This window comes from Oncorhynchus nerka, unplaced genomic scaffold (genome assembly GCF_034236695.1).
Source record: "Oncorhynchus nerka isolate Pitt River unplaced genomic scaffold, Oner_Uvic_2.0 unplaced_scaffold_947, whole genome shotgun sequence".
Classification (NCBI taxonomy): Eukaryota; Metazoa; Chordata; class Actinopteri; order Salmoniformes; family Salmonidae; genus Oncorhynchus; species Oncorhynchus nerka.
Window position 1 is genome coordinate 178,969 of NW_027040362.1, and position 11,200 is coordinate 190,168.

At 44.0% G+C, this 11,200-nt stretch overlaps 1 pseudogene; it reads left to right on the forward strand.

Moving 5' to 3' along the window:
* The window catches only part of LOC135570661 (ATP-binding cassette sub-family C member 12-like), a 116,592-nt pseudogene that overhangs the window by 82,310 nt on the left and 23,082 nt on the right, over positions 1-11,200 (forward strand).

An 11,200-nucleotide genomic window follows, 5' to 3' on the forward strand; every position in this document is an offset into this window, starting at 1 on the left:
GACTGAAAATGGCCAGACACGGTCAAATGAATGGTCTCATATGTTCCCCAGATGCACCTGCAGCATGGTTCAGTCACAGCAGACGGACAGTTTGCCTACGTTTCCCAGCAGGCCTGGATCTTCCACGGTACGGTCCAAGACAATATCTTGATGGGGGAACCCTTCAACCAGACCAGGTAATGTTACTGTGGTCTGTTCTCCTTTACTTTACCTGGTCAGGTAATGTTACTGTTACTGTTCTCCTTTACTTTACCTGGTCAGGTAATGTTACTGTGGTCTGTTCTCCTTTACTTTACCTGGCCAGGTAATGTTACTCTTACTGTTCTCATTTACTTTACCTGGCCAGGTACTGTTACTGTGGTCTGTTCTCCTTTACTTTACCTGGTCAGGTAATGTTACTGTTACTGTTCTCCTTTACTTTACCTGGCCAGGTAATGTTACTGTGGTCTGTTCTCCTTTACTTTACCTGGTCAGGTAATGTTACTGTTACTGTTCTCCTTTACTTTACCTGGCCAGGTAATGTTACTGTTACTGTTCTCCTTTACTTTACCTGGTCAGGTAATGTTACTGTGGTCTGTTCTCCTTTACTTTACCTGGTCAGGTAATGTTACTGTTACTGTTCTCCTTTACTTTACCTGGTCAGGTAATGTTACTGTTACTGTTCTCCTTTACTTTACCTGGTCAGGTAATGTTACTGTGGTCTGTTCTCCTTTACTTTACCTGGTCAGGTAATGTTACTGTTACTGTTCTCCTTTACTTTACCTGGTCAGGTAATGTTACTGTTACTGTTCTCCTTTACTTTACCTGGTCAGGTAATGTTACTGTTACTGTTCTCCTTTACTTTACCTGGTCAGGTAATGTTACTGTTACTGTTCTCCTTTACTTTACCTGGCCAGGTAATGTTACTGTTACTGTTCTCCTTTACTTTACCTGGCCAGGTAATGTTACTGTGGTCTGTTCTCCTTTACTTTACCTGGCCAGGTAATGTTACTGTTACTGTTCTCCTTTACTTTACCTGGTCAGGTAATGTTACTGTTACTGTTCTCCTTTACTTTACCTGGTCAGGTAATGTTACTCTTACTGTTCTCCTTTACTTTACCTGGCCAGGTAATGTTACTGTTACTGTTCTCCTTTACTTTACCTGGTCAGGTAATGTTACTGTTACTGTTCTCCTTTACTTTACCTGGCCAGGTAATGTTACTGTGGTCTGTTCTCCTTTACTTTACCTGGCCAGGTAATGTTACATTTACATTTACATTTAAGTCATTACTGTGGTCTGTTCTCCTTTACTTCACCTGGCCAGGTAATGTTACTGTGGTCTGTTCTCCTTTACTTTACCTGGCCAGGTAATGTTGCTGTGGTCTGTTCTCCTTTACCTGCCAGGTAATGTTACTGTGGTCTGTTCTCCTTTACTTTACCTGGCCAGGTAATGTTACTGTGGTCTGTTCTCCTTTACTTTACCTGGCCAGGTAATGTTACTGTGGTCTGTTCTCCTTTACCTGGCCAGGTAATGTTACTGTGGTCTGTTCTCCTTTACCTCACCTGGCCAGGTAATGTTACTGTGGTCTGTTCTCCTTTACTTTACCTGGCCAGGTAATGTTACTGTGGTCTGTTCTCCTTTACCTGGCCAGGTAATGTTACTGTGGTCTGTTCTCCTTTGCTTTACCTGGCCATGTAATGTTACTCTGGTCTGTTGTCCTTTAATTTACCTGCCAGGTAATGTTACTGTGGTCTGTTCTCCTTTACCTGGCCAGGTAATATTACTGTGGTCTGTTCTCCTTTAATTTACCTGGCCAGGTAATGTTACTGTGGTCTGTTCTCCTTTACTTTACCTGGCCAGGTAATGTTACTGTGGTCTGTTCTCCTTTACTTTACCTGGCCAGGTAATGTTACTGTGGTCTGTTCTCCTTTACCTGGCCAGGTAATGTTACTCTGGTCTGTTCTCCTTTACTTTACCTGCTAGGTAGTGTTACTGTGGTCTGTTCTCCTTTACTTTACCTGGCCAGGTAATGTTACAGTGGTCTGTTCTCCTTTAATTTACCTGCCAGGTAATGTTACTGTGGTCTGTTCTCCTTTACCTGGCCAGGTAATGTTACTCTGGTCTGTTGTCCTTTAATTTACCTGCCAGGTAATGTTACTCTGGTCTGTTGTCCTTTAATTTACCTGGCCAGGTAATGTTACTGTGGTCTGTTCTCCTTTACTTTACCTGGCCAGGTAATGTTACTGTGGTCTGTTCTCCTTTACTTTAACTGCCAGGTAATGTTACTGTGGTCTGTTCTCCTTTACTTTACCTGGCCAGGTAATGTTACTCTGGTCTGTTCTCCTTTGCTTTACCTGGCCATGTTTAGGGTCACCACAACAGTGGTTATGGTAGAGTGGCTGGACCTGTTCTGCTTCAGACTACCACATGACCGTGTGTGTTATGTCATCGGGTGGAAGATTGGCAGAGCTGTTGTCAGGAACAGAGCAGAGGCTAATCAGTAACTGTAGAGGAAGTCTATCCTCAGTTTACCCCATTTAGGCTGATCCCGTCCAGCCTATCACTGGCCAGATAAATCCTGTCTGTGCTCTTTTAGTCCATCTAGTAGATAGTACACTATCCATGACATTTCACCTCAGCAATTCCACAGGACTATCAGCTGTTTTAGTATCTTAACCCATGTGGTTCTCCAGAATTAATCCCTGATAACCATGTGGTTCTCCTGAATGAATCCCTGATAACCATGTTGTTCTCCAGAATGAATGAATCCCTGATAACCATGTTGTTCTCCAGAATGAATCCCTGATAACCATGTTGTTCTCCTGAATGAATCCCTGATAACCATGTTGTTCTCCAGAATGAATGAATCCCTGATAACCATGTTGTTCTCCAGAATGAATCCCTGATAACCATGCTGTTCTCCAGAATGAATCCCTGATAACCATGTTGTTCTCCAGAATTAATGAATCCCTGATAACCATGTTGTTCTCCAGAATTAATGAATCCCTGATAACCATGTTGTTCTACAGAATGAATCCCTGATAACCATGTTGTTCTCCAGAATTAATGAATCCCTGATAACCATGTTGTTCTACAGAATGAATCCCTGATAACCATGTTGTTCTCCTGAATGAATGAATCCCTGATAACCATGTTGTTCTCCTGAATGAATGAATCCCTGATAACCATGTTGTTCTCCTGAATGAATCCCTGATAAACATGTTGTTCTCCAGAATGAATCCCTGATAACCATGTTGTTCTCCTGAATGAATGAATCCCTGATAACCATGTTGTTCTCCAGAATGAATGAATCCCTGATAACCATGTTGTTCTCCTGAATTAATCCCTGATAACCATGTTGTTCACCTGAATGAATCCCTGATAACCATGTTGTTCTCCTGAATGAATGAATCCCTGATAACCATGTTGTTCTCCTGAATTAATGAATCCCTGATAACCATGTTGTTCTCCAGAATGAATCCCTGATAACCATGTTGTTCTCCTGAATGAATGAATCCCTGATAACCATGTTGTTCTCCTGAATGAATGAATCCCTGATAACCATGTTGTTCTCCTGAATTAATCCCTGATAACCATGTTGTTCACCTGAATGAATCCCTGATAACCATGCTGTTCTCCAGAATGAATCCCTGATAACCATGTTGTTCTCCTGAATGAATGAATCCCTGATAACCATGTTGTTCTCCTGAATTAATGAATCCCTGATAACCATGTTGTTCTCCTGAATGAATGAATCCCTGATAACCATGTTGTTCTCCAGAATGAATGAATCCCTGATAACCATGTTGTTCTCCAGAATGAATCCCTGATAACCATGTTGTTCTCCTGAATAAATCCCTGATAACCATGTTGTTCTCCTTAATAAATCCCTGATAACCATGTTGTTCTCCAGAATGAATGAATCCCTGATAACCATGTTGTTCTCCTGAATGAATGAATCCCTGATAACCATGTTGTTCACCTGAATGAATCCCTGATAACCATGTTGTTCACCTGAATGAATCCCTGATAACCATGTGGTTCTCCAGAATGAATCCCTGATAACCATGTTGTTCTCCTGAATTAAGTGTCTTAATTATTATTGCACATTTTTGTCTTTCGTAAAGGTATGACAAAGTCATCAGTGCCTGTAGCCTGATACCAGATCTGGCTATTCTTCCCTATGGCGATCAAACTGAGGTAAGGGCTCACATATATCCAGGGTTTGAGTCGTTCATTTGATGCTCGAGCTCAGAATGCCTTTTGACTTTCAAATAACAGGGCCGAACCTGGACGCTACCGACTGGGTTTTCTCTGTAGATAGATGAACAGGGCCCGAACCTGGACGCTACCGACTGGGTTTTCTCTGTAGATAGATGAACAGGGCCCGAACCTGGACGCTACCGACTGGGTTTTCTCTGTAGATAGATGAACAGGGCCCGAACCTGGACGCTAACCGACTGGGTTTTTCTCTGTAGATAGATGAACAGGGCCCGAACCTGGACGCTACCGACTGGGTTTTCTCTGTAGATAGATGAACAGGGCCCGAACCTGGACACTACCGACTGGGTTTTCTCTGTAGATAGATGAACAGGGCCCGAACCTGGACGCTACCGACTGGGTTTTCTCTGTAGATAGGAGAGCTTGTTTAACTCTATTATATATGAGGTCCTGTAGATAGGTGAGGGATGTCTGAACCTGTTCTGTTCTGACTGGGTTGTATTGCTGGTTCTGTAGATAGATGAGGGATGTCTGAACCTGTTCTGTACTGACTGGGTTGTATTGCTGGTTCTGTAGATAGGTGTGATGTCTGAACCTGTTCTGTTCTGACTGGGTTGTATTGCTGGTTCTGTAGATAGATGAGGGATGTCTGAACCTGTTCTGTTCTGACTGGGTTGTATTGCTGGTTCTGTAGATAGGTGAGCGAGGCCTGAACCTGTCTGGGGGTCAGAAGCAGAGGATCAGTCTGGCCAGAGCAGTCTACTCCAACAAAGACATCATCCTGCTGGACGACCCTCTGTCTGCGGTGGACGCCCACGTAGGGAAACACATCTTTGAGGAGTGTATCAAGAAGACCCTGAAGGGGAAGAGTATCATCCTGGTCACCCATCAACTACAGGTAGGGAGTCACTGCTGGTTACGAGCTTACAGTTACGTTTCCCTTGATTATCTCACTCGTTTCGGAATGTGCAGTTTTTAATTGCGTCTTTGTCTTTATATAATTTAAAGACCCTGTAGCCATGTCCCTCTTGGGTGTATTCATGGTGTGTTCAGGACCTAGGGTTGCAAAAAATTCTCCCAGAGTTCACAGGTTTTTTTTTTTCAGAGTTTCTGTTCTGGAAGGATTCTCGGTGAAATATAGGAGGGAATCTTTCACCTGGGAATCCTTCGACCAGGATTTATGGAAAAAACAGGAGGAATAAAAGAATATCCAGAGTTTTGCAACCCCGCCAGAAACTCCCTAACAACAGGGTAGAGAACCAATCCAATCCAATGTATTGGTCACATGCTTCGTAAAACAACAGGGTAGAGAACCAATCCAATCCAATGTATTGGTCACATGCTTCGTAAAACAACAGGTGTAGACTAACAGTGAAATGCTGACTTCCCAACAATTCAGAGAACATTTTTAGAAAATTATAGAAGATAGTGACACAAGGAATAAATCCACAATGAATAACGATAACATGGTTATATACACTGGCTACCACTACTGAGTCAATGTGCAGGGGTACGAGGTTATAACATGGCTGTATACAATGGGTACCAGTACTGAGTCGATGTGCAACGAGGTAATAACATGGCTGTACACTGGGTACCAGTACTGAGTCAATGTACAGGGGTACGAGGTAATAACATGGCTGTATACATGGCTACCAGTACTGAGTCAATGTGCAGGGGTATGAGGTAATAACATGGCTGTATAATGTACAGGGGTACGAGGTAATAACATGGCTGTATACACTGGGTACCAGTACTGAGTCGATGTGCAGGGGTACGAGGTAATAACATGGCTGTATACACTGGGTACCAGTACTGAGTCAATGTACAGGGGTATGAGGTAATAACATGGCTGTATAATGTACAGGGGTACGAGGTAATAACATGGCTGTACAGTATAGACAGGCTACCAGTACTGAGTCAATGTGCAGGGGTACGAGGTAATAACATGGCTGTATAATGTACAGGGGTACGAGGTAATAACATGGCTGTATACACTGGGTACCAGTACTGAGTCAATGTGCAGGGTTACGAGGTAATAACATGGCTGTATACAGGAAGTACCAGTATTGAGTCAATGTGCAGGGGTACGAGGTAATAACATGGCTGTATACAGGAAGTACCAGTATTGAGTCAATGTGCAGGGGTACGAGGTAATAACATGGCCATATACAGGAAGTACCAGTACTGAGTCAATGTGTAGTGGTACGAGGTAATAACATGGCTATATACAGGAAGTACCAGTACTGAGTCAATGTGTAGTGGTACGAGGTAATAACATGGCTATATACAGGAAGTACCAGTACTGAGTCAATGTGTAGTGGTACGAGGTAGTTGAGGTAGATATGTACATATAGGGATAAAGTGACTAAGCAACAGGATAGATAATAAACAGTAGCAGCAGTGTATGTGATGAGACAAGAGTTGGTGCAAAATGGGTCAATGCAGATAGTCCGGGTGCATACAGTATTTGGTTAACTTGACGTTAACTTGAAATATTAATACATTGAGCTTGTTTGTTACTGGCCTACACACAATATCCCATAATATCAAAGTAGAATTATGTTAAGTAGAATTATGTATATTAAATATTTATTTTACTAATTATAACTAAAGACTTCCGGCGCCGACTGAGATGGCCGCCTCGCTTCGCGTTCCTAGGAAACTATGCAGTTTTTTGTTTTTTTACGTGTTATTTCTTACATTAGTACCCCAGGTCATCTTAGGTTTCATTACATACAGTCGAGAAGAACTACTGAATATAAGATCAGCGCCAACTCACCATCAGTACGACCAAGAATATGTTTTCTACGCGGATCCGGTGTTCTGCCTTACAAACAGGACAACGGAATGGATCATGCAGCGACCCAAGGAAACTGACTCGAAAAAAGAGGGAAACGAGGCGGTGTTCTGGTCAGACTCGAAAAAGGGCACATCGCGCAGCACTCCCCAGCATTCTTCTTGCCAATGTCCAGTCTCTTGACAACAAGGTTGACGAAATCCGAGCAAGAGTAGCATTCCAGAGGGACATCAGAGACTGCAACGTTCTCTGCTTCACAGAAACATGGCTAACTGGGAAGACGCAATCCGAGGCGGTGCAGCCAACGGGTTTTCCACGCATCGCGCTGACAGAAACAAACATCTTTCTGGTAAGAAGAGTAGGGGGGCGTATGCCTCATGACTAACGAGACATGGTGTGATGAAGGAAACATACAGGAACTCAAATCCTTCTGTTCACCTGATTTAGAATTCCTCACAATCAAATGTAGACCGCATTATCTTCCAAGAGAATTCTCCTCGATTATAATCACAGCCGTATATATCCCCCCAAGCAGACACATCGATGGCTCTGAACGAACTTTATTTAACTCTTTGCAAACTGGAAACCATTTATCCGGAGGCTGCATTCATTGTAGCTGGGGATTTTAACAAAGCTAATCTGAAAACAAGACTCCCTAAATTTTACCAGCATATCGATTGCGCAACCAGGGGTGGTAAAACCTTGGATCATTGTTACTCTAACTTCCATGACGCATATAAGGCCCTGCCCGCCCCCTTTCGGAAAAGCTGACCACGACTCCATTTTGCTGATCCCTGCCTACAGGCAGAAACTTAAACAAGAGGCTCCCACGCTGAGGTCTGTCCAACGCTGGTCAGACCAAGCTGACTCCACACTCCAAGACTGCTTCCATCACGTGGACTGGGACATGTTTCGTATTGCGTCAGATGGAAATATTGTGAATACGCTGATTCGGTGTGCGAGTTCATTAGAACGTGCGTCGAAGATGTCGTTCCCATAGCAACGATAAAAACATTCCCAAACCAGAAACCGTGGATTGATGGCAGCATTCGCGTGAAACTGAAAGCGCGAACCACTGCTTTTAATCAGGGCAAGGTGTCTGGTAATATGTCCGAATATAAACAATGCAGCTATTCCCTCCGCAAGGCTATTAAACAAGCTAAGCGTCAGTACAGAGACAAAGTGGAATCTCAATTCAATGGCTCAGACACAAGAGGCATGTGGCAGGGTCTACAGTCAATCACGGACTACAAGAAGAAACCCAGCCCAGTCACGGACCAGGATGTCTTGCTCCCAGGCAGACTAAATCACTTTTTTGCCCGCTTTGAGGACAATACAGTGCCACTGACACTGCCTGCAACGAAAACATGCAGTCTCTCCTTCACTGCAGCCGAGGTGAGTAAGACATTTAAACGTGTTAACCCTCGCAAGGCTGCAGGCCCAGACGGCATCCCCAGCCGCGCCTCAGAGCATGCGCAGACCAGCTGGCCGGTGTGTTTACGGACATATTCAATCAATCCCTATACCAGTCTGCTGTTCCCACATGCTTCAAGAGGGCCACCATTGTTCCTGTTCCCAAGAAAGCTAAGGTAACTGAGCTAAACGACTACCGCCCCCAGCACTCACTTCCGTCATCATGAAGTGCTTTGAGAGACTAGTCAAGGACCATATCACCTCCACCCTACCTGACACCCTAGACCCACTCCAATTTGCTTACTGCCCAAATAGGTCCACAGACGATGCAATCTCAACCACACTGCACACTGCCCTAACCCACCTGGACAAGAGGAATACCTATGTGAGAATGCTGTTCATCGACTACAGCTCGGCATTCAATACCATAGTACCCTCCAAGCTCTCATCAAGCTCGAGACCCTGGGTCTCACCCCGCCCTGTGCAACTGGGTACTGGACTTCCTGACGGGCCGCCCACAGGTGGTGAGGGTAGGCAACAACATCTCCTCCCCGCTGATCCTCAACACGGGGCCCCACAAGGGTGCGTTCTGAGCCCTCTCCTGTACTCCCTGTTCACCCACGACTGCGTGGCCATGCACGCTCCAACTCAATCATCAAGTTTGCGGACGACACAACAGTGGTAGGCTTGATTACCAACAACGACGAGACGGCCTACAGGGAGGAGGTGAGGGCCCTCGGAGTGTGGTGTCAGGAAAATAACCTCACACTCAACGTCAACAAAACTAAAGGAGATGACTGTGGACTTCAGGAAACAGCAGAGGGAACACCCCCTATCCACATCGATGGAACAGTAGTGGAGAGGGTAGCAAGTTTTAAGTTCCTCGGCATACACATCACAGACAAACTGAATTGGTCCACTCACACTGACAGCGTCGTGAAGAAGGCGCAGCAGCGCTCTTCAACCTCAGGAGGCTGAAGAAATTCGGCTTGTCACCAAAAGCACTCACAAACTTCTACAGATGCACAATCGAGAGCATCCTGGCGGGCTGTATCACCGCCTGGTACGGCAACTGCTCCGCCCTCAACCGTAAGGCTCTCCAGAGGTAGTGAGGTCTGCACAACGCATCACCGGGGCAAACTACCTGCCCTCCAGGACACCTACACCACCCGATGTTACAGGAAGGCCATAAAGATCATCAAGGACATCAACCACCCAAACCACTGCCTGTTCACCCCGCTATCATCCAGAAGGCGAGGTCAGTACAGGTGCATCAAAGCTGGGACCGAGAGACTGAAAAACAGCTTCTATCTCAAGGCCATCAGACTGTTAAACAGCAATCACTAACATTGAGTGGCTGCTGCCAACACACTGTCATTGACACTGACCCAACTCCAGCCACTTTAATAATGGGAATTGATGGGAAATGATGTAAATATATCACTAGCCACTGTAAACAATGCTACCTTATATAATGTTACTTACCCTACACTATTCATCTCATATGCATATGTATATACTGTACTCTAGATCATCGACTGCATTCTTATGTCACTAGCCACTTTAACTATGCCACTTTGTTTACTTTGTCTACATACTCATCTCATATGTATATACTGTACTCGATACCATCTACTGTATGCTGCTCTGTACCATCACTCATTCATATATCCTTATGTACATATTCCTTATCCCCTTACACTGTGTATAAGACAGTAGTTTTGGAATTGTTAGTTAGATTACTTGTTGGTTATCACTGCATTGTCGGAACTAGAAGCACAAGCATTTCGCTACACTCGCATTAACATCTGCTAACCATGTGTATGTGACAAATAAAATTTGATTTGATTTTGATTTGATTTGATTTGAATTATAAATTAAAATCTGTAATGTCTTGAGTCAATAAGTATTCTGTCACGCCCTGGTCTTAGTATTTTGTGTTTATATATTTATTTGGTCAGGCCAGGGTGTGACATGGGTTTATTTTGTGTTGTGTTTTCGTATTGGGGTTTTAGTAGGCATTGGGATTGCGGCTGAGTAGGGGTGTCTAGCATAGGCTATGGCTGCCTGAGGCGGTTCTCAATCAGAGTCAGGTGATTCTCGTTGTCTCTGATTGGGAACCATATTTAGGTAGCCTGGGTTTCACTGTGTTTTGTGGGTGAATGTTCCTGTCTCAGTGTGTTTTGTATTTCACCAGGTTTTCACGTTTCCGTTTCTTGTTTTTTTTGTATCGTTCGTGTTTTTCCTTATTAAATATGTATCGAACTAACCACGCTGCATTTTGGTCCGACTCTCCTTCGACGGAAGATATTCAACCCCTTTGTTATGGCCTAAATAAATTCAGGAGTACAAAATGTACTTCACAAATCACATAATAAATTGCATATGTGTTCAAAATGACTCGTCTCCGTACCCCGACACATACAATTATCCGTCAGGTCCCTCAGTAGTGAATTTCAAACATAGATTCAACCACAAAGAACAGGTAGTTTTTCCAAGGCCTCACCTATTGGTAAAAAATAAAGAAAAAAAGCTAGACATTGAATTTCCCTTTGAGGAAGTTATTAATTACACTTTGGATGGTGTATCAATACACCCAGTCACTATTTTTTTTATTTTTTTTTTACCTTTATTTAACCAGGCAAGTCAGTTAAGAACACATTCTTATTTTCAATGACGGCCTGGGAACAGTGGGTTAACTGCCTGTTCAGGGGCAGAACGACAGATTTGTGAAGATACAGGCATAACTCAGTTGCCGGAGAGGAAGGAAACCGCTCAGTGAAGCC